Consider the following 20,092-nt stretch of genomic DNA (forward strand, 5'->3'; position numbering starts at 1 on the left):
GTACATAGTAGTAATTTAGAGAGAGAACAGCAGGGCTGTGGGTCTGATTAGCAGGCCCACAGCCACATCTAAGTCGAAAACCAGTAAAGCAAAAGCAAAAAGTGGGGGTGAACATAGAAAGCAGACCCTACTCTCCTACAGGTGGCATAATACATGCTTCAGCCCCTGGTAGGCCCTGGGTACACCGATGCCCTGGATACCTGTGGTATGCTGAGACAGGGACTGACAAGGCGGCCCAGTTCCAATTAGTGGATGCACCTAACGTACATGTGTGTTAATTTCGAGAGAGAACAGCTAGGCTGTGGGTCTGATTGGCAGGCCCACAGCCGGAGAAAGTCGTAAACCAATGAAGCAAAAGCAAAAAATCTGGGTGATCATAGGATTGCAGACCCTACTCTCCTACAGGGGCCATTTTAAAACACCATCTTTCCTGGTGTATCGGATCCATACTTCATTATATGTGAGGGGGCCTACGCCATGTTTCACATATAGTTCATAGGTTGGAGTTCCAATCGGAGGAACCGGACACGAGTCCTCCAATCGGGAATCCCTATTACATCCAAGACAAAACAAATTTCCAAGTCTGCTAAGACCAGGCATCTTCGCTCTCTAGTGTAGCTTCAAACTTCAAAGGATTATCGAATACAATAGTCTCGTGAATACACGAGTCCCTCGGCTTTGGTACTTGCAAGTTCCAAATCAAAGATCCCAAGGGGATACCAAACTAAGAACCAAACTAAGGACTGGTAGACGCTCCACTTATACTTAACTGAGGTATCGATGACGTCACCAGAAGACTCGTCTATCGTTTCGCTCTACCAATCATCAAGGGTCCAAAACAGGGCGATAGTCAGGGCAGCAGTCCTTCGTAGCCGTCGGGAAGCGGGGAACCTCGCAGCAAAGACTTTCGGACCACGTCGACATACAGGGGTCAATGAAGTGGCGGCCTTCCTCCAGAATTTTCACACAAAGCTCCTCACGAACCTCTGGCTTGGACCGGTACCGCTAAAATCGCCCTTCGTTGGGCGCCAACTGAAGTACTGGGTTTTTCAGAACCCAGCGGTGCCAGGGAACACACCCTAAGACTTCGAGTCCTTCCTGTTTCAGACTACAGAAACACAGAGTCTTCTTGGTGAAGTCAAAAATCGTATTTATTGGCTGCAACCAGTAACAGGTATCCTAGAAGTACAACACGGTGTATATTCTCAGGAGACTGCCGCCCCCTTACAAAACCAGCCTTCTCTTTTTATACAAAATATTATGCTTTAGGCAAACATTCCTTATTTTACAGTTGACTATTCACATATTTTCACTACAAAGAAAAAGCCGAGTCATGATGACAAGCCCATATTTCAGTTTGTCCAGCCCTCAATCAATTACCCGGCAAGGCTCAGTACTTTCATCAGATATCGACGGACCCCCAATAAAAACGGGCACCTCCTCCTCGTAAAGCAAGTAATAAGAAAAGAAACAGGGACAGGGGTGTGTGTAAGATTAGGCATGGTTTGTGTGTGATGAAAGGTTTTATGATATGTTGTGCCTTGATACTAATCTCATTCGGCCACTGGGAAAGGAACTGGCCGAACAGGTTTGGCTTCAGGCAGTGGAGTCAGCTTGCCCAGGTCACAGAGGAGTCAGCAAAGGTGCATGTGTCCTTCAGACTCGTTTTTGGCCTTAGTCTTTGGCCTATGTGAGGGCAATCACAAAATGGCTGCCGTTCAAATGGAAACCGAGGGTTCAGGACGGAAACTCTGATTTCAGGGTGATTTCGTCACCCGAATATGACGAAAATGCTTGTGCATAGTATTCTAATCATTCTCGGTCTGCTGATACCAAAATTGTCATGATACGACGATGTTTATAACACGGGTCCAGAATTTTCAGTACCACAAGGAAACCTATTGTCCAAGCCTCCCGTGCCGGGATCACTCCCAGCAGCAGGAGGTCAGACTTGTGTCGTGGCAGCAGCATCCATTTTGTGATGCTGGGGCTCTGGTTAACTTTAACCGGGTAAGTAGGTTTCAACATGTCTTCTCCCTCTAGAAGGGAGGGATAATATCCTCATCCCCAGAAATGAGATGGGGGTATTATTCCAAAGTGTTAGACACCTTACACGACATGTTTTGATAAAGCCAAACCATAGTTACCATAACCGTTTAAGATTATAAGGCACTTTAAGAGTATATGGTAGGCTATATCATAGAACAGCTCTAAGGACTTGGTTTCGAAAGCTGCAGACAGGCTCAGCTCATGCTAGAGCACCATCTCACATGTTACCAAGCACTCTGCCTCCAGGATTGTTAAGGCCTGCTATAGGAGTGGCTGATAGGTACACATGTGTCTATATATAAGGTAGGTATAGGAATACTACACCTAAGCAAGGGGTGTTTACACGACTTTGCCCCAGCTGAGTGATCAGCCAGTTGTGTCATAATGGAAGGCCAGGGGTGGCATAATACATGCTGCAGCCCCTGGTAGGCCTAGGATACACCTATGCCCTGGGTACCTAAGGGACACTGTACAGGGGCCAATAAGGTGATCCTATCCAAATGGGTTATGCACCTAAAGTACATAGTATTAATTTACAGAGAGAACAGCAGGGCTGTGGGTCTGATTAGCAGGCCCACAGCCACATCTAAGTCGAAAACCAGTAAAGCAAAAGGTGGGGGTGAACATAGAAAGCAGACCCTACTCTCCTACACAGGGTGACCATTTTTAATTTCTTCTTCTAGAGGAAGGCGCTGAGAGGCCACAGGTTTAAAATGGGCTGAAGACCTCAGTCTTTCTTTGGTGCCAGAAAGCAGCAGAAATAACAACCACATCCTACTTCTGGTACTGGCACCCTCTCAACAGCCCGGTGTGTTTTGTTTGTTGATCCCAGCATAGATAGTGTTTCCACAGTCCTGCTTGTGAGGGTGTGTGTGACAGGTTTTCCGGGTGCTGATTGGGAGCCATTTAAAAAATGTTCCCCAGCATCTAAAAGGTATAGAAACATGAGGCGGGGCTGGTGTTGACTTCAGCAGTTATGTCGAGTTTGCGGTTAGTGGCGATTCTGTGGTTCTTGGTAGGGGTGGTGAGGGCAGGTGTTGGTCCTAGCTCTGTGAGCCACCAAGTGGAATCCCACAGTGAACTGCTCTTACCGAACATCACGATTTTGGTATTGTTGGTGTTCAGCTTCAGGCAGTTAGTCTTCATCTATATGCTCAAGAGCAGGATCAGCTTTGTCCACAAACAGGTGAGTCCCATCAAAAGGCATGTCCATTAGGGAGGCCTGGACTTAGTCAGGGAATCCAGTCGTTCACTGCCATGCATGGCAGCGAATGGCAACACTGGAGCCAAAGGCCCGCCCAACAGAATCGGAGGTGCCCAAACCACAACTAATCATAAACTTGGCTCCATCACAATGAACTGGAATTGTCTGAGATAGCACAGGGCGAAGGTCTTCAGGCACACCAGGGAGGACTTGTGCCACTGAAACCGAAAGTCTTTGTGAGTAGAATCCCATCAAACAGCAGGAGTTAACAGAGAACCAAGCTGATAAAAAAGACACATTTGCTGAATGTTTCCACTCTCTTAGATTGCCTACTGGGGCAGTGGTGGGAAATGTGTTAAAATTAGAGCCGCTAGTAGATGCATGCACCAGAAGGCTTTCTGGTAAGGGGTGCTGCTAGAAGAAAAGCTGGGTCTCCAGGAGGAGAAAGATGGTGCCAAGGTGTCCATCAGTACATCGCTAAATGGAAGAAGTGGCTCAGAAGATGTTTGCCCCTGTTGGATGACTTCTGTCAAGACACTGGTTTTAACCTCCAAGGTGGGGAACGGGAGGTCAAGGAAGCAGATTTCTCTGTGGCTGGCTGAAGGCGAGAAAAATACCTGTCTCCTGGATGGCATTGGGGGCACCAGCCTCCTGCAAGTCCTCGCACTAACTGTCAGCCTGGTAGGGCTGAGCAAACTCATCACCCGTGTGACAGTCCATATACAAAGCACTACCATAAAGGGAATGTAGAGAGTGTTGTTGACCTTGCGGTAATTCAAGTTGGGGAAATGGCGCCTCAGGAGGATTCAGGCGCAAAGTCAGGCAAGGTTGGACAAGCGTCAACTCAGCATTAGAGAGAATGATCAGGGTGACCTCCTCAGGCTGCAAAGTAGGCATCAGTGCGTACATGCCCCAGGCTGACATTCATCTGAGACTAGAAGCAGATTCAGGACCAGAGTCAGAGGCTAGATAGGTTCAGAGGACCCAGCTGGGAGTGACCCTAACGGTGGCCAGATAGAAGGCCTTTTGGCTACTTGGGGCCCAAAAGGAGTGCCAGAGGGAGTTGGCAGAATTCCAAAGAGCTGGAGCAAGAAGGGCTGACTCCACTGATAACTATGCTGATGATACTGCCTTAAACGCTCCCCCAGTTGATACACAGAAATGCCTGATGGGGCTAGGTAGCTCATGGAGGGAATGAGAAAGGGGACTGTACAAACAGCTGCTGGGTCCCCAGACATTGAAGAAACGTTTTTTCTTTGACAGATGACTTGGAGCTTTCTAATCTCAGCAGCTCTTTATCTGTCGAGGACACGGTCTCAGACTCTAGCAGTGGTAGTATTTCAGGTGAGCCTGTCCCAACAACTAAACAACTGTGCTTCCCATGTAAAAAAGCTCTCCAATGTCAACGGAACAAAACCCTCACTGTCACTCATTTACGAATTGATAAAACAACTGTAAGATGAAGTAAAGAACGATAGTCGTCAGGCCCGTTTGGTTTCTAAAAAAATACAAGGCACTTTCACAAAAGTTAATACAACTTGCAAGGAAAGTATTGATTGCATTTCTGCTGTCGAGGAACATGCTAAATTGTCGGAGACCAAAGTTGAAAGGTCAGCAACAATCGCATGACTCCCAATTGACTAATGTAATGTGGAAAATTGAGGATTTTGAAAATCAACAACGATTGAACAACCTCCCACTCCTTTATATTGTAGAAGGGTTGGAAGGTAATTATATCCTGTCCTTCATGCTGAATGGGCCTTCTCTGAGATTACTCAGAGGGACTGGGACTTTGTGGTTCAACAATTTCACCATTTCCCCTTTATGTTAAAAAAACAGCGAGATACAGAGACTGAAAAACCTAGATTTATGCTTGTGTATTTTGACAATTTCCTCTGGCAACAGGCTATATATGTGAAAGTCTGACCTAATTCTAATTCAGTTTTGCTAGAGCTGCCTTCTGTCACACCATTGTGGAGCGCCGTTGGCATGTAAGATAACTTTTTAACCCATTTAAAAATCGAGGACAAGAAGTCTTTCTATTGAATCTGGCTCGCTTAAAAGTCACCATCAGGGAAAAGTCTCTGACTTTTTCTGTCAGAAATAATACCACAAGAGTACTTAAAGGAACTATCTGCTAACATCCCCTGAAAATATCGTGGACCTCAGCCAGGAGTGATGACGAATCGCCACAGTCGTCGCAATCGCTCTACCCAGCGAGTCCGTGGTGTCAAGTCCACATCGAATGGAGTATCCCGCCCCTCAGGAAGAGCCTGGGTGAACCGTGTCCTGGCCTCCTCCGGACACTGGGGCAGCACGTCCGCCACCGTATCCCACAAGGAGTGGGTATAACGGTCCAAAAGGCACGCGGTATTAATGGACCGCAACCCCAAACTGAGGGAGGAAAACAGTTTCTTCCCAAACTGCTCCAACCTTTTGATTTCCTGATCCGGAGGAGCGGAAATGAAGGCGGACTGGGACGTAAAGGCCTGGATAACCAGACTCTCAGGGGTGGGGTGTACCGACAGAAAGCTGGGGTTGCCCGGAGCAGGGCGGTGGTGCCTGGCCACGTTCCGATCCGCAGAAGAGACTGTGGAGGGCTTGGACCAAGTGCCCATCAGAACGTCGGTGAGGGCCTCATTGAACTGCAATATAGGCTTCGAAGAGCTTACTGGCGGTTGAAGCACCTCAGTGAGGAGGTTAGTCCTCACGGCCGCCGCAGGGAGCTCCAGCTGAAGGGCCTCAGCAGCCCTGCGCAGCACCATAGAATAAGTTGCACCCTCCTCCGTAGCCACGGAAGGAGGAGAGATGAAGCCAGTGTCAGGCGAAGTGTCGAGACCACTGGCATCCCCCAGCTCGTCTGCCCAGTCCGGACTTAACTGGCACTGCTGTGCCAGAGGGTCCTCAGACCCCTCCCAGTCCTCCCCTTCATCTGTCTCCTGGTATACAGGTAGAAAGGATGGAGCCGGGTTATTGATGAAATACTCATCCATCGGCGCCGGGCTTCGCCGTTCCGACGCCCGATCCGGACTGAAACTAGGGACGGCGTCGTCCGAAGACGGCACCGGGGGCGGCATCATAGGGGTCGATGCCGGCGGAGGGGTCGTAAGGTCAACCGGCGTCAACCGGGATCCAGGCCTGGATCCCACAGGGACCTGCGGCGTCGGGACCGAAGTCGACGACTGCGCCGGGACCGAAGCCGCCGGCTCCTTAGGCCCCGCAGTCGGACCTGCGGGGCCCGGAGGTGCGCCGGCAGGCCTCGACGGTGGAGCGAGACTCCTCATGGCCATGAGGAAGTCACGAATCTCGCCTGAAGTCGCGTGAGGCCCAGGGACCGGAGGGTATGGGGCCAGATGAGACTCCTGCGGAGCCGCGCGGGTGGTGCCACCCAAACCCTCGGCCGAGTCGCGTGACCGGCAAGGGGAGTCAGAAGAGGGGTGTCGCTTCTTCGACTTCTTCTTACTGTGCCTCGACTTACCTAAATGTGAGGACTTCGAACCCGACGAGCGGTGATGACTTCGGCTCCGCGACCGGTCCCTCAACCGGAACCTCGAGCGGCACGGAGCCGACTGCCGGATCTCGAGGAGCTTGCGAGACTGCTCCCGCCTAGCCTTGGAGGTCAAGGCCCGGCAGTGGGGGCACGACTTGTCATCATGGTCGGCCCCAAGGCAGTAGTAGAGACACCGATGGTGGGGGTCAGTAACCGACATCAGTCGGTGACAGGCGTCACACAGCTTGAACCCGGGCATCCCTACCGGCACCAGGAGTCGAAGTCGACTCGAAAGAATAGACCAAAATAGTCCAAAAAAGTTAGTCAAAAAGTGACTAAGGGTATGCTCTTTCCGGATCTGCGCTTACTGGTGTGGAAAAAAGAAGAACTGACGTCCGCGCGCGAGGGCGGCGTCTAAGTACTCCGACGACGTCATCCCGGCGATCACGATGCTAATGACGGACGTGGAGTCACAGATGACGCCTACCGACGTGCCAGGGTACTGCTGACGAAAAATCTTTCCGCATCCAGTCTGACGCCTTGGGATATTCTACGGTAAGGAATCTAAGGTAAGGAATCTAACTAACGTGTTTCTTTCATATTTAGTACTGCATTTTATGCTAAAAATGTGCTCATACAGAGTATACTTCTTTTTAAAGGTCATCAATTTTTTGCACTTTTATGGGGCACTCGCCACTTTAAATGTCTTTCATGGCCAGAAGAACTGCAAATTATAATGAAACCTGTATGATTGTAAATTTCATTTTAAATATTAACTGAGCATTGGAGCGTATAAATAAGGACATTTTAACACATACTTTTTATATCCCTGTGTGAGGAAACCATATCTTAGATGAGTTGACATGGCCTATGCATAATGTGTGTAAGGATTTTTATTATGCTAGTCTTTCCTGCATTTTATGTATTTTTATATTACTTTTATAGATGTCAAACAGAATAAAGTTTGTTGACTGACTGACTTCGTGTCATTCATGATTTGCTAGGCGTCGACGGGTCAGCTCGTCCAACTTGGCACTCAATGATCCTGCCAAGTGGTACACCACAGGGAAAATCCATTGGTGGTCCAGCCATTTCCACAGGCACAATGCCTCCTGGCACACAGACTGTGACCCCACCATACCCTGTCTGCTACTGTACCACATGGCGGTGGTGTTGTCTGTGAAAACCTGTACCAGCCTCCCCTTGATGGATGGAAGGAAGGTGTTGAATGCCAAACGGATGGCCCTCAGCACCAGAAGTCTGATGTTGAGGCGGGTTCCTGCTGGAAACCAGAGGCCTCTGATCTCAACCTCGCCCCCAGATGGCCTCTCAAACCCAGAAGCGATGCATCGGTCACCACTGTTCGTTCTGGATGGGGAAGGGAGAGGGGTCTGCTGTTGACCCAATCGTGGTCCAGCAAACACCACTGCAGATCTTTTACAGTCTCCTCCGATATCTGAAAGTGGTCAGGGAGGTTGCCTGGATTTTGGGCTCACTGGGACTTCAGATCTCACTGCAGAACCTGCATATGCCACCTGGTGTGCTCGAACAGCAGGATGCACCAAGCCCTCCGTGCTAGCAGCCTCAGATACAACTACATCTGGGCGGTGAACTCCGCTCCGCTCGCACTCTGCGTTAAGCGGAGCTCGCAGAGTTACGCGGAGCGGAGTTTTTCCCTTGCTCGTGTTAGTCAACATCAAGTTGGCGAGCGCAAGCGAGAAAAATCCACCTCCCGACGAGAATTTTCCTCATTCGTTCGCGGTGAGAAAGCCGCCGCTCGAGTAAAAATCTACTTGAGCGGCAGAAAGGATGCAGCGCCCACTTGTACTGTGCATTGTGCCGTTCCCGATGATTTCACAGTGCAGACAAGCACCTGACACTGAAAATCGCCGCTAACAGCATTTATCCAACGTACTCTGCCGCTTGCGAAGCTCTGCGGAGATTTTTTTGCACTTCGGAGTTCTACGTAGCAGAACTCAGCGAACCACGCTAAGGATTACTGACTGAAATCCAAGACTGAGGCTGAACGAAGTGAGTTCATACCCTGAATACCCTGGACTCTTTTTCACGTGGGAAAGGCATGAAACCGAACCATGTCCAAAATGTCTCAGAAGAAGGGGAGATTCAAAGAAGGATACAGGTGTGACTTTGGCATGTGCATAGTAAACCTCAAAGATGACAGTAGGCTCGCCTTAGTCTGGAGGTGGATGACCACTGCCTGGGGTAAGCCTGCCTTCAGCAGCCAGTCGTTGAGGTATACTGGCAACCCTGACCTCGTAGGTGGGCTGCCACCACTGCAACGCCATCAATTTAGTGAAGAACTAAGGGGCGTTGGTGAGACTGAGACGCCTGCTTCCACACCCAAAGCATGCTCTGCAAGATTGTCAGGCGGCTCCCAGTCAACACCAGAAGGACCGTTACAAAGGCCCATCACCAGCAAGCACTTTTCGTAGAAATCACCGCATGCCTACTGAAGAGACTACAGACAATACAAAACTCAGCGGCCAGACTTATCTTGACCTCACCAGACGATTCCACATCACATTCCCCATCCAGAAAATACACTGGCTCCCGATAAAGAAGAGATGTTAGTCCAAGATGTTGACCCATGCATACAAAGCCCAGCACAACGAAGGAGCAGCTTACATCAACAAAAGCTTGACTGTCCACTAACAAACCAGACACCAACGATTTGCCTAACTCTTCCTCGCAGACACCACCTGAATCTGCCGAAAAAAACAGCTGAGGATGCTCCTTCTCATACCTGGTGGCCAAAGTGTGGAACGACCTCACCCTGCACCGAAGGATCACCACATCGCTCCGGCAATTCAGGAAAGTACTCAAGACCTGGCTGTTCGAATGAACAGATTACCATGAAGCAAGCAATAACTCCAGCACCTTGAGACCCTCACAGGTGATTTGCTGCACTTTATAGATTGAGGTAGCACCGATAGGCCTGCAGGATCGGTATATGATAATTGGCATACTGCAGGTCCATCAACACCATCCAGTCCCCAGGGTTGAGAGTAAAAAGAAACCTGAGTCAGGGTGACCATTTTTAATTTCTTCTTCTAGAGGAAGGCGCTGAGAGGCCACAGGTTTAAAATGGGCTGAAGACCTCAGTCTTTCTTTGGTGCCAGAAAGCAGCAGAAATAACAACCACATCCTACTTCTGGTATTGGCACCCTCTCAACAGCCCGGTGTGTTTTGTTTGTTGATCCCAGCATAGATAGTGTTTCCACAGTCCTGCTTGCGAGGGTGTGTGTGACAGGTTTTCCGGGTGCTGATTGGGAGCCATTTAAAAATGTTCCCCAGCATCTTCAAGGTATAGAAACATGAGGCGGGGTTGGTGTTGACTTCAGCAGTTATGTCGAGTTTGCGGTTAGTGGCGATCCTGTGGTTCTTGGTAGGGGTGGTGAGGGTAGGTGTTGGTCCTAGCTCTGTGAGCCACCAAGTGGAATCCCACAGTGAACTGCTCTTACCGAACATCACGATTTTGGTATTGGTGTTCAGCTTCAGGCAGTTAGTCTTCATCTATATGCTCGAGCAGGATCAGCTTTGTCCCCAAACAGGTGAGTCCCATCAAAAGGCATGCCCATTAGGGAGGCCTGGACTTAGTCAGGGAATCCCGTCGTTCACTGCCATGCATGACAGCGAATGGCAACACTGGAGCCAAAGGCCCACACAACAGAATTGGAGGTGCCCAAACCACAACTAATCATAAACTTGGCTACATCACAATGAACTGGAATTGTCTGAGATAGCACAGGGCGAAGGTCTTCAGGCACACCAGGGAGGACTTGTGCCACTGAAACCGAAAGTCTTTGTGAGTAGAATCCCATCAAACAGCAGGAGTTAACAGAGAACCAAGCTGATAAAAAAAGACACATTTGCTGAATGTTTCCACTCTCTTAGATTGCCTACTGGGGGAGTGGTGGGAAATGTGTTAAAATGAGAGCAGCTAGTAGATGCATGCGCCAGAAGGCTTTCTGGTAAGGGGTGCTGCTAGAAGAAAAGCTGGGTCTCCAGGAGGAGAGAGATGGTGCCAAGGTGTCCATCAGTACCTCGTTAAATAGAAGAAGTGGCTCAGAAGATGTTTGCCCCTGTTGGATGACTTCTGTCAAGACACTGGCTTTAACCTCCAAGGTGGGGAACGGGAGGTCAAGGAAGCAGATTCCTCTGTGGCTGGCTGAAGGGGAGAGCAAACTCATCACCCGTGTGACAGTCAATATACAAACCACTCCCATAAAGGGAATGTAGAGAGTGTTGTTGACCTTGCGGTAATTCAAGTTGGGGAAATGGCACCTCTGGAGGATTCAGGCGCAAAGTCAGTCAAGGTTGGACAAGTTGGAATCTGGCTCGCTTAAAAGTCACCATCAGGGAAAAGTCTCTGACTTTTCTGTCAGAAATAATAGCACAAGAGTACTTAAAGGAACTATCTGCTAACAGTACCAAGGAACTACATTTTTCTAGTGTAGTAGTCTTCCCTTCCTTTCTTTCTTTTTGGGTGAATGTACTGAATTCTATTGACAGAGACCGGTATAGAATGGGCATGTGAAATAGTTAAGCACTCAAGCAATGCTTTTCACTTTCTCTTATGTTTCCCATTCTTATTTGTCTCTATCCACGAGAGATCGAGGGGGGGAGGAGTAGGAGTAGGCTAACTATTGGGTTACATCCTTCAGATGAGACCTGATTACTCTATGTAGGTGGAAGGGGAGCTGAGGGGCTGTGGTGTGAAGAGGGGACTGGAGAGGGTTGGGTTGGGAAGGGGGGGGGGTTTGGGTGGGGGGTTTGCAACAACACAAGAGGATGGGTATGTTTTTTATTGATAGGTTGGTTCTCGCACCATCCAGTGGTCTAAGTGCTGGTTTACTGGGGAAGGAACATATCGTATTTCATCTGTTCACAGAAACCTTCTATGAGTAATATTAGGGTAGCTACGGTTAACATTTGGGGGTTCAACGATGCGAAGAAAAGACAGAGGATTGCTATTGAACTACAGATATTAAAAGCTGATAAACGGTGTCTCCAGGAGAAACACATTGAAGGTCACAGGTATAAAATCCCTGAATCACTTGAATTGAATTTTACTCGGGGTACTTTACAAGGGGCAAGGACTTGTGGAGTTGCAATTATTGCCAAAGTCAGTTTTTAATTTTAAACGAACACCGGTGGATTACCAGGGGTGGTAGGCTATAAAAGAATGTCACTTCCTGAATGGCTTCTTTACGATTTCCTCTGTGTATGGGACAGGCTCAGATGACCCTGTGTTTTTTGAGTAGTTAACTAATGAGATGGCCTTGTGGCTGGCACCTATCATTATGTGTGGTGACTTGAATATAAATGCCACAGGGGACTGGTCGTCGGATGGCAGTAAAAGGTACTTGGGTCCTAAACCTAGGGTGTATCAGTCACTATGCAACCTGATCCGAGATCATGCATTGTCTGGCGGGATAAAAGGTCTGGGGATTATGGGTATACATATTTTCTGGCCCCACCCCAGACACATGCACATCTTGATTATTTTTTTGTCTCTCACTCTCGTTTAAGAGTGTAAAATCGAGAAATGTCGCCCTATAATGTCAGATCATAGTCCACTGGTATTAGAATTATTAGCTAAAGGGCGGTGAGGCAGGTCCCGAATTGCAGCTTCGAGTGTGCTCTTTTATTGGATGAGGATTGCATAAAGGTTATTAATAAATGGATACCGACTTTTATGAAAGAAAATATTTGGCCCCCCCAGGCAGGGATTGCTTGCAAAGCATTAAAGGCCTGTATCCATGGGGAGACCTCACGATCTAGGGGATGATTACGATGCATTAGGATACAGCTTTGACTGTCAGTTGGAGCTGTTTCTAACACATCGTTATCAGTCAATCGGATTCCTTACCAATTAACCCATTTTGATGGTGCCTGTCGGAAAGGAATCTGACTAGTCATTCCAACTGGCTTTTAACAAGCTCGGAGAGCCCGTCTGCAAGTCAGAATGACTTTAGTAATCCCAACGGCGGCTCTTTCCGCCCGAGGGATTACAATGCTGGATTCCAACAGCCTTTCTGTGCCAGCCTTTCAGACATAGAAAGGCTGTCGGAAGTAGACTTTGGGGGCCCCAGCAGGCCTCCATGGGTGCGCGGCCTCCGATTGGAGGCCGAGTGAGCACCTATGGTGCCACCCTATTGATCCCTGCGCCCTGTGGCAGGGTGCAGGGATGAACTGCACCTCTTCGTTATACAATGAGAGCTTGCATTCTGGTCGGAATACATGCTCCCATTGTAAAGAATAGGAGTGAGACCGAACTCTGTTTGGTCGCATCCTAATTGGTCGGTTGGGATCGCCGACAAGTCGGCCCGACATCGTAATTATGTCCATAGTGTGATTTGACAAAAGAAAGAGAAGCTTAGATTGTTAAAGCTTTATGAGACTCTGGTGACTGGCTGAAACAAAATTAGTTACAACAGTCTTGAAGGGTTATAACTCTCAAGAGGCAGATGAAGGGGTGGCTATTGCTAGGGCTGCGATTTCTGAAATCCGTGTTAAAAAAGCAGCCAATAAATATTTAGCATGGAAAGAAAAATCTTATGAGTTTAGTGAGCTGGTCGGTCATCAACTTGCTATTCGCACCCGGCAAAAACAGACACAATGGAAAATAGGAGTAGTGAGTGATCCCTTACTGGGGCCAGTTTCAGATCCCAAGGATATCAGTGGTGCTATTTAGAGGTTCTATTTGAATCTGTATACTGAAACTGCGGTTTGGGAAGACAAGGAAGTACAACAGTATTGGGGAGAGATTTCACTTGACATTCTTAACAGTGAGGATTGTGAATCACTAGAAGGTCCCTGTTCCTGGGAAGAAATCCTTTTTGCTATATCTAGCATACCATTGGGCAAAGCGGTGTGGATGGATAATATCCATTCTATATTTTATTGGATTTTCTACACCACATGAAAGATCTATATGATGAACCTATTTAATGGAATTTATCTTGGAGATGTTCCCCGAAAGTCATGCTCTATGGCCAATAGTGTCTTTCCTAAAAAGAACAAACCTGTACAAGAACTTGGCTCATAGTGTCCGATCACTCCGATTAATGGGGACACTAAAATGTACTCTAAAATATTGGCTTCACGCCTCTCGAGGGGGATAGGTAAAATTGTGCCCCCTAGACAGCATGGGTTTATTCCTGGGAGAGGCACAAAAGGCCATACCGGTCGGGTGATCTCCCTCTTTGATGCTTCTGCCATAGCCGGAGACCATATGACATTAATTTTATTGGATGCTGAAAAAGCATTCAATAGGGTCTCCTGGAAGTATTAAAGGGAGGCGATGTGCAGAGTAGGTACTGGGCCCAGATTTATCAAGGCAATCAGCGCATTATATAAAGACCCAGTGGCTAGGGTCATCATAATGGGTAGCCACTCTGGCCCAGTACCATTTCAAAGGGGAACAAGGCAAGGATGTCCTTGCTCTCCTTTACTCTTTGCCATTTATATTAATCCATATATAAGGATAATAGACGCCAATCCTGTAATACCGCCAATTCACATAAATAGGTGGGATACAAAGATCTTGGCATATGCGGATGACGTGACATTGGTCACAACAGATCCTGGGTTTACATTAAAAGAGGTTGAAAAGGAAGCTTATAAGTTCGGGAGATTCCCTGGATATCGGTTGAACGATGACAAGACACAAGTTGTAATCAATAGTGATATCTTGTTGACTGATGCTCGGGTTGAGGCTAGTGCAATTATTTAGGAGTTCATATTTCCGCCGAGGTTGATAAGATTGTTGGGAGTAATCACAACCCTTTAATCGGGAAAGCTAGAAAGGACTTTTGTAGGTGGAACAATTTACATTTCTCCTTGATGGGTAGGGGTAACATTTTGAGAATGTTATTTCTTCCAAAAATTGCATACTTTTTTCAGACCAACCCTATAGAGGTGGAGAATCTATGGTTTAAGAAACCTTAATAAGGCATGATAACATTTCTATGGGCATATGCGAAGACTAGAAGGGCTTTGAAGTATCTAACACTCACGTGGGAGAGGGGTGGATGGGCCGTACCAAATGTCAAGTTGTATTACTGGGCCACTATACTGCAACAAAGTCTAATTCTGTTTCAAGATAAAAACAGTTCTCCTGAGGCAGAAATAAATGTTCATTCCCGCTTTGAAATATTATTGGGAAAAGAGACCTGGGGCTGTCTGTGGAGAGAGGTCAAATTTAGGAAGTTCAAGAAAGTCCGATTCAAACCACTGTAATCTGTGCTTAAGGTCTGATCAGCGGTAAGTAAGAACTTGGGCATTAGGCGACTGAATTTTTATACATCCATGTATAATAAATCTTTACTACCAGAGATAGTTAAAGATCCATGTATTTTCCATTGGAAAGTGCTCCACCTTATTTGGTTGGGGGAATTATACTGTATTGTCTCTTTCGATTAATTTAGACGGGAATATATTGTTGGTCACAGTATTTTTTTCAAATGTCTTTAAATCTGATATTTCCTCAGCCGGAAGGAAGAGCGGCCTACTGGGTTTTCTAAAGGGAGTTTGGTGAATTGGTTATTAAAGGGAAAGCCCTGCCCAAATGGAAAACTATATTTCTTTTTGAATACATGTTTGAAGGACGATCTTGATAAGCACTCACAGATGGCAGGAAAAACTCTGTACCTTAAGCCCTACCCTCCCAGAGTCTCTCCGTCTTGCTCATTCTGTACCCTTGACCACAAATCTGCGAGATCAGCATTATAAAACCTACTTTGATTTGTATTACATGCTAGGGAAGATTGCACGCTGGGGAGGGACTAAAGGGTCTCGCTGCCCAATATGGCAACTTTATGGGGTGGATACAATTCACGTTTGCTTGGTGACTTGTTCTTGCTGCAATTATTGATGAGATTTCAGATATTTTAATAGAAAACTTGAGTAGGAAATTGTTGTATCACCTCAGCTGACACTATTAGGTATGCAGGAAGAAAGGGTTTCTAAAAACGCGCGACCATTTCTGTTTATAACTTCAGCTGTATTCCATTTATGTATTGCCTTGGCTTGGCATGACCCCAAGCCTCCTGCTTTTGGGCAATGTCTGGCTCGGCTCTTGGCCATACTAAGGGCCTGATTACGATGCGGTCAGAAATGGCTCAAAGCCTTTCCAACCGCATCGTAATATGTTGGTCAGATTCCTTTACGACCACCTCATTTCGATGGAGGTGGTCGGAAAGACTGGCTTCCAAACCTGCCCGCCAGTTGGAATGCAGCCAGTAATCCCAAGGACAGCTCTTTCCACCCCTGTAATTCCGATTTCGGGTTTCGGCAGGCTTTCCGTGCCGGTCTTTCCTCCTTTACCGTCAAAAATCTCGTTGATCTATCCTGCCGCGGTTCTCTGCCTAGTACGAATTGCAAGTGCATGTCCCACCCGCTCACTCAACTCATAACATTGTTCTCTTTTGGTCAAAAAAGTCGCGGCTACCTTTATAGCAAGCCCCTCATTAAGATCTGCTTTAATACATGCTATATTAAGGAGTACCGAGGCCGGAGAAACACCAGCCTGAACTAGAAGGGCCAGCTCCTGTTCCGCCTCTGCAAGTGCTTTCAAAAAATTATTAACTCTGGCCTGTTCAAGTTTTTGCTTATGTAGACTATAACTTAACGTCTCTCCACGAACCCCGGCCTTAAAAGCATCCAAGATCATCCCTGAGGAGGTACTACCACGGTTTATTTCCCAAAAGGTTTTTATCCAATTATTCATATGTTTAACATAATCCTCATCTTTAAGTAACCTCCTCTCAAATGTCCAAGTCCGCGTGCGCCTTTCACTTCCTAGCAATTTTACTGTTAAAACCAATGGGTTATGATCCGGAACCAGTCGAGGGAACTTTTCTATCTTACTGTCAAAAATGAAGGAATTTGATATAAAAAAATAATCCAACCTAACACAAACCATATGAGGAGCGGAATAATAGGTTATACCATCATCCAGTGGGTTCAAACGCCCCCATGCATCAGTTAAGGAATTATGACGCGCCATATTGATGGTTGCTCTAGATACCTTTTTCTTCCGCCCACGGTATTGCTGTCCCTCCTCAATACCCAACCAGCCAATCCCATTTATGTTAAAAACCCCCGCCAAAATAACTGGTTCTGGCCATAAAGCCAATTCTGAACATAAATATTGAACAACACCCGAGTCTTCTTCGGTAGAACCATACACTGATCCAATGGTAACTATTTGGTTATTAATTAAACATTCTATCAAGACCCATCTCCCCCATTGGTCCTCCTTCTTCCTGATGACCTTAACATCCCTTCTTTTGGACAAAATAGCCACCCCTCTAGTTCTAACCCCCTGTCTCGAGAAAGCCAACAGGAAAAACCCAAGCTGTTCAATTAAGTAACCCCTTGCGGCTTCTACATGCGTCTCCTGGAGACATACAAAATCCAGCCGCATTAATCTGAGGGCAGCTGCAACACGTTGTCTTTTCAGCTAGTCATTCAGCCCACAAACGTTAATTGAGGCAATCCTTATACTCATTAAAATACATCATATGTGTGACCCTTCCACGAAAACAAACCATAATTGCATAATCCATTTGCGTTCCTCATTACCTGCCCAGATTGTGGCTTTACCTCCCGTTTTCGAATAAGACTTCTCAAACCTAGTGCTGTGCAACACGATACAAATCCCCATTCCCGTGCCCGACCCCTCCCAAACCCCTCCCCCACCCTGAAATTCCCCCCCCAGTACCCTCCCCACTTACAGGCAAATGGGTCAATCCTGACCCATGTGTGGCAGCTAAGAATGCAGCAGCCGCACCCCCCCTCACTCGTAGACCCCCTGTATTCCATACATCTTAGCCATATGGCCTAGGAATATTTTATACCTCCTAAGAACCAAGGAAAGGAGTAAACCCTTACCCCCCCTTCTGCTCTTTCATTTCTGCCAAATATTGCTGGGCCTTAATCTCTGAGATAAAAAACTTAACCTGCCCCTTGAAGATAACCTTAAGCCTCGCAGGATACATCAGGTAGGCCTCATGCCCAAGGCTCTGGAGAGGCCCAATCAGCTGCCTCAGCCTCCATCTTCTTTCCACCGTGGCATGGCAGAAATCAGGACGGGCAAAAAAAGTAACTCTATCAAACGTGCGTCTAGCCTCTGGTTTAGCCTTCTCCATAACCTCTTGCCTAAGGAGAAAATTACCAACATAAACCAAAATTGCCCGGGGTCTTGCTGCCTGTGATGAACTAAGGGATTTTTTTTTATTAAACGGGAAGCGATGCGCTCTTTGAACCTCAACCTCCCAGTCCCAAGTCTCCATCTCAGGGAACGCGCCCTTAAACAATTTAATTACAAACGCTCTTGTATCCTGCCCTTCGACCCCTTCAGCCACACCCAAAAGTCTTATGTTGTTGCGCCTCTGGCGATTCTCGAAGTCCTCGAGTTTCCATTGGAAATCCTCAGTCAGTTTCTCCTGTGCCTCCTTAAATGAATGCCATCTGCTCACGTCGTCTTCCAGCTGACTCGTTCTCTCCTCCACATGAGCAACCCTGTCGCCATCTCCTCGTATAATTTATTCATTTTTCGCATAGAGCTCTGGATTTTTTTTGCCGACTGCTTTGCTCTCCGACTCTCAAGCCTCGCCCTGCATCTGCTTCAGAGTGGTATAAAGAAGAACCAATGACATGGCCTGTGGCTGATTACCAATCTCATCCTGATCTGTCTGGGGTTTAGGCGGCGCACCCTCCTGATATAGATGAGACGTTGCTGAATAGTCCCAACAGAGCTTCCTGCTCTCCCCTACTTCAGGCGGACTAGGTGAGTGTTTTAGTTTAGATTTTGACTTTTTCTTATATAAAGCCCTATGAGTAACAGGTGCCTTCTGAACCGAGGAACTCACTGCGGAGTCTAGATCAGAGCTACTGTTCAAGCTTCCTTCGCTAGACATAGAAGAGTCTGAATCGTCATTTAAAGAAAAGAAGCATTCACCGTCTGGGGTTCCAGGGTTTCCTCGACTAGATTGTAATAGCTGAGCCTGAGTATGAGCCTGACGTTGAACCTGAGCAGTTACACCTTTAAGACTTGATTTCTCAGGGATCACCACAGGCTCTGTCAAAACTCCTACATCATTCTAAACAGAATTTTGAACATACGATCAGAAAGACTGTTGGACATCGACTTTGGGGGCCCCCCCAACATGGCCCCCTTGTGTGCACGGCCTCTGGTTGGAGGCCGCTGCCCCCCTATTGATCCCAGCAACCTATGGCAGGCACCTTGAGGTGCCTGCCACAGGGTGCAGGGATGACCTGCACCTTCTATTTTACAATGGGAGCATGCATTCCTGCCGGAATACATGCTCCCATTGTAACGTATAGGAATGCGACCAAACAGTGTTTGATCACATCATAATTGGTCGGTTGGCCCTTGACCGAGAAACTCCACCCGACATCGTAATGAGGCCCATAATCAATCTTGAAAAGGCTTTATACCATTGGAATGGTTAAAAAGCAAAGAAAAGAGGCTTGAGTATATTGGCCGCATTAACAACATGGATAAAAGAGCAATAGAAGGAGCAGGGAGGGACTCTGGATAATGTTTTAACTGAGCATTCTATCTCCTAGTTTTGTCAATTATTTTCACTCATATGATCAATTCACACATGGAGGAGCATTATGTTACTGTAGTGATATGAGATTTATATATTTATGATATCCTCTGTATTAGGGGGTGGGGGTCCTTTTGTTGTATATTTAAAATGCTGTAATAAAAATGTATTTAAAAAACAGAAAAATCGAATCGTCATCTAAGTAAAAAGGTTACCCTCTATATTAACCAACAGATACTCCAAACCACGATTCAAAAATAAATTCAGAATAAAATACTCAAGAGCAACAGATAAGCAACTTCACAATTCCTCTAGAACAAAATATAATCTGTTTTCCAAGTCCAGTAAGAGAAATAACTACTGTTTTTTCTTTCACAAGCTAGATCAGTAACAGGTTTACTTTTATTAGGAGATTAAGAGAATTTTTTTTTTTTTAAATACATTCAGCAAAGCATGTTGGACATAATCTATAGGATAAAGCCAAGCTACCTTGTATCATGTCCTGGAAATTTTCTAAAAGGAACAAAGTTTTCGGGAAATTAGACAAGAGCAACATTGACAGTTAGTCTGAATACTTGGGTTTCCAAAGAAAAGCACAGAAATGTCTCAAAAACAATTGGCCAAAAATCCAACAAATGTCAATGTTGGGAGCTTCAGACAAACTGGACAGCAGTGTTTACATATTACCTTACTAACAACATTAATTTATTTACAGAATTACTCTCCTGTGTTGAAACCTATCCA

At 46.7% G+C, this 20,092-nt stretch overlaps 1 protein-coding gene across 1 annotated transcript in view; it reads right to left on the reverse strand.

Moving 5' to 3' along the window:
• MEIOSIN (meiosis initiator) overlaps positions 1-20,092 on the reverse strand; it is a 2,478,810-nt gene that overhangs the window by 436,207 nt on the left and 2,022,511 nt on the right. The window lies entirely within an intron of this gene.

This window comes from Triturus cristatus, chromosome 9 (assembly GCF_964204655.1).
Source record: "Triturus cristatus chromosome 9, aTriCri1.1, whole genome shotgun sequence".
NCBI lineage: Eukaryota > Metazoa > Chordata > Amphibia > Caudata > Salamandridae > Triturus > Triturus cristatus.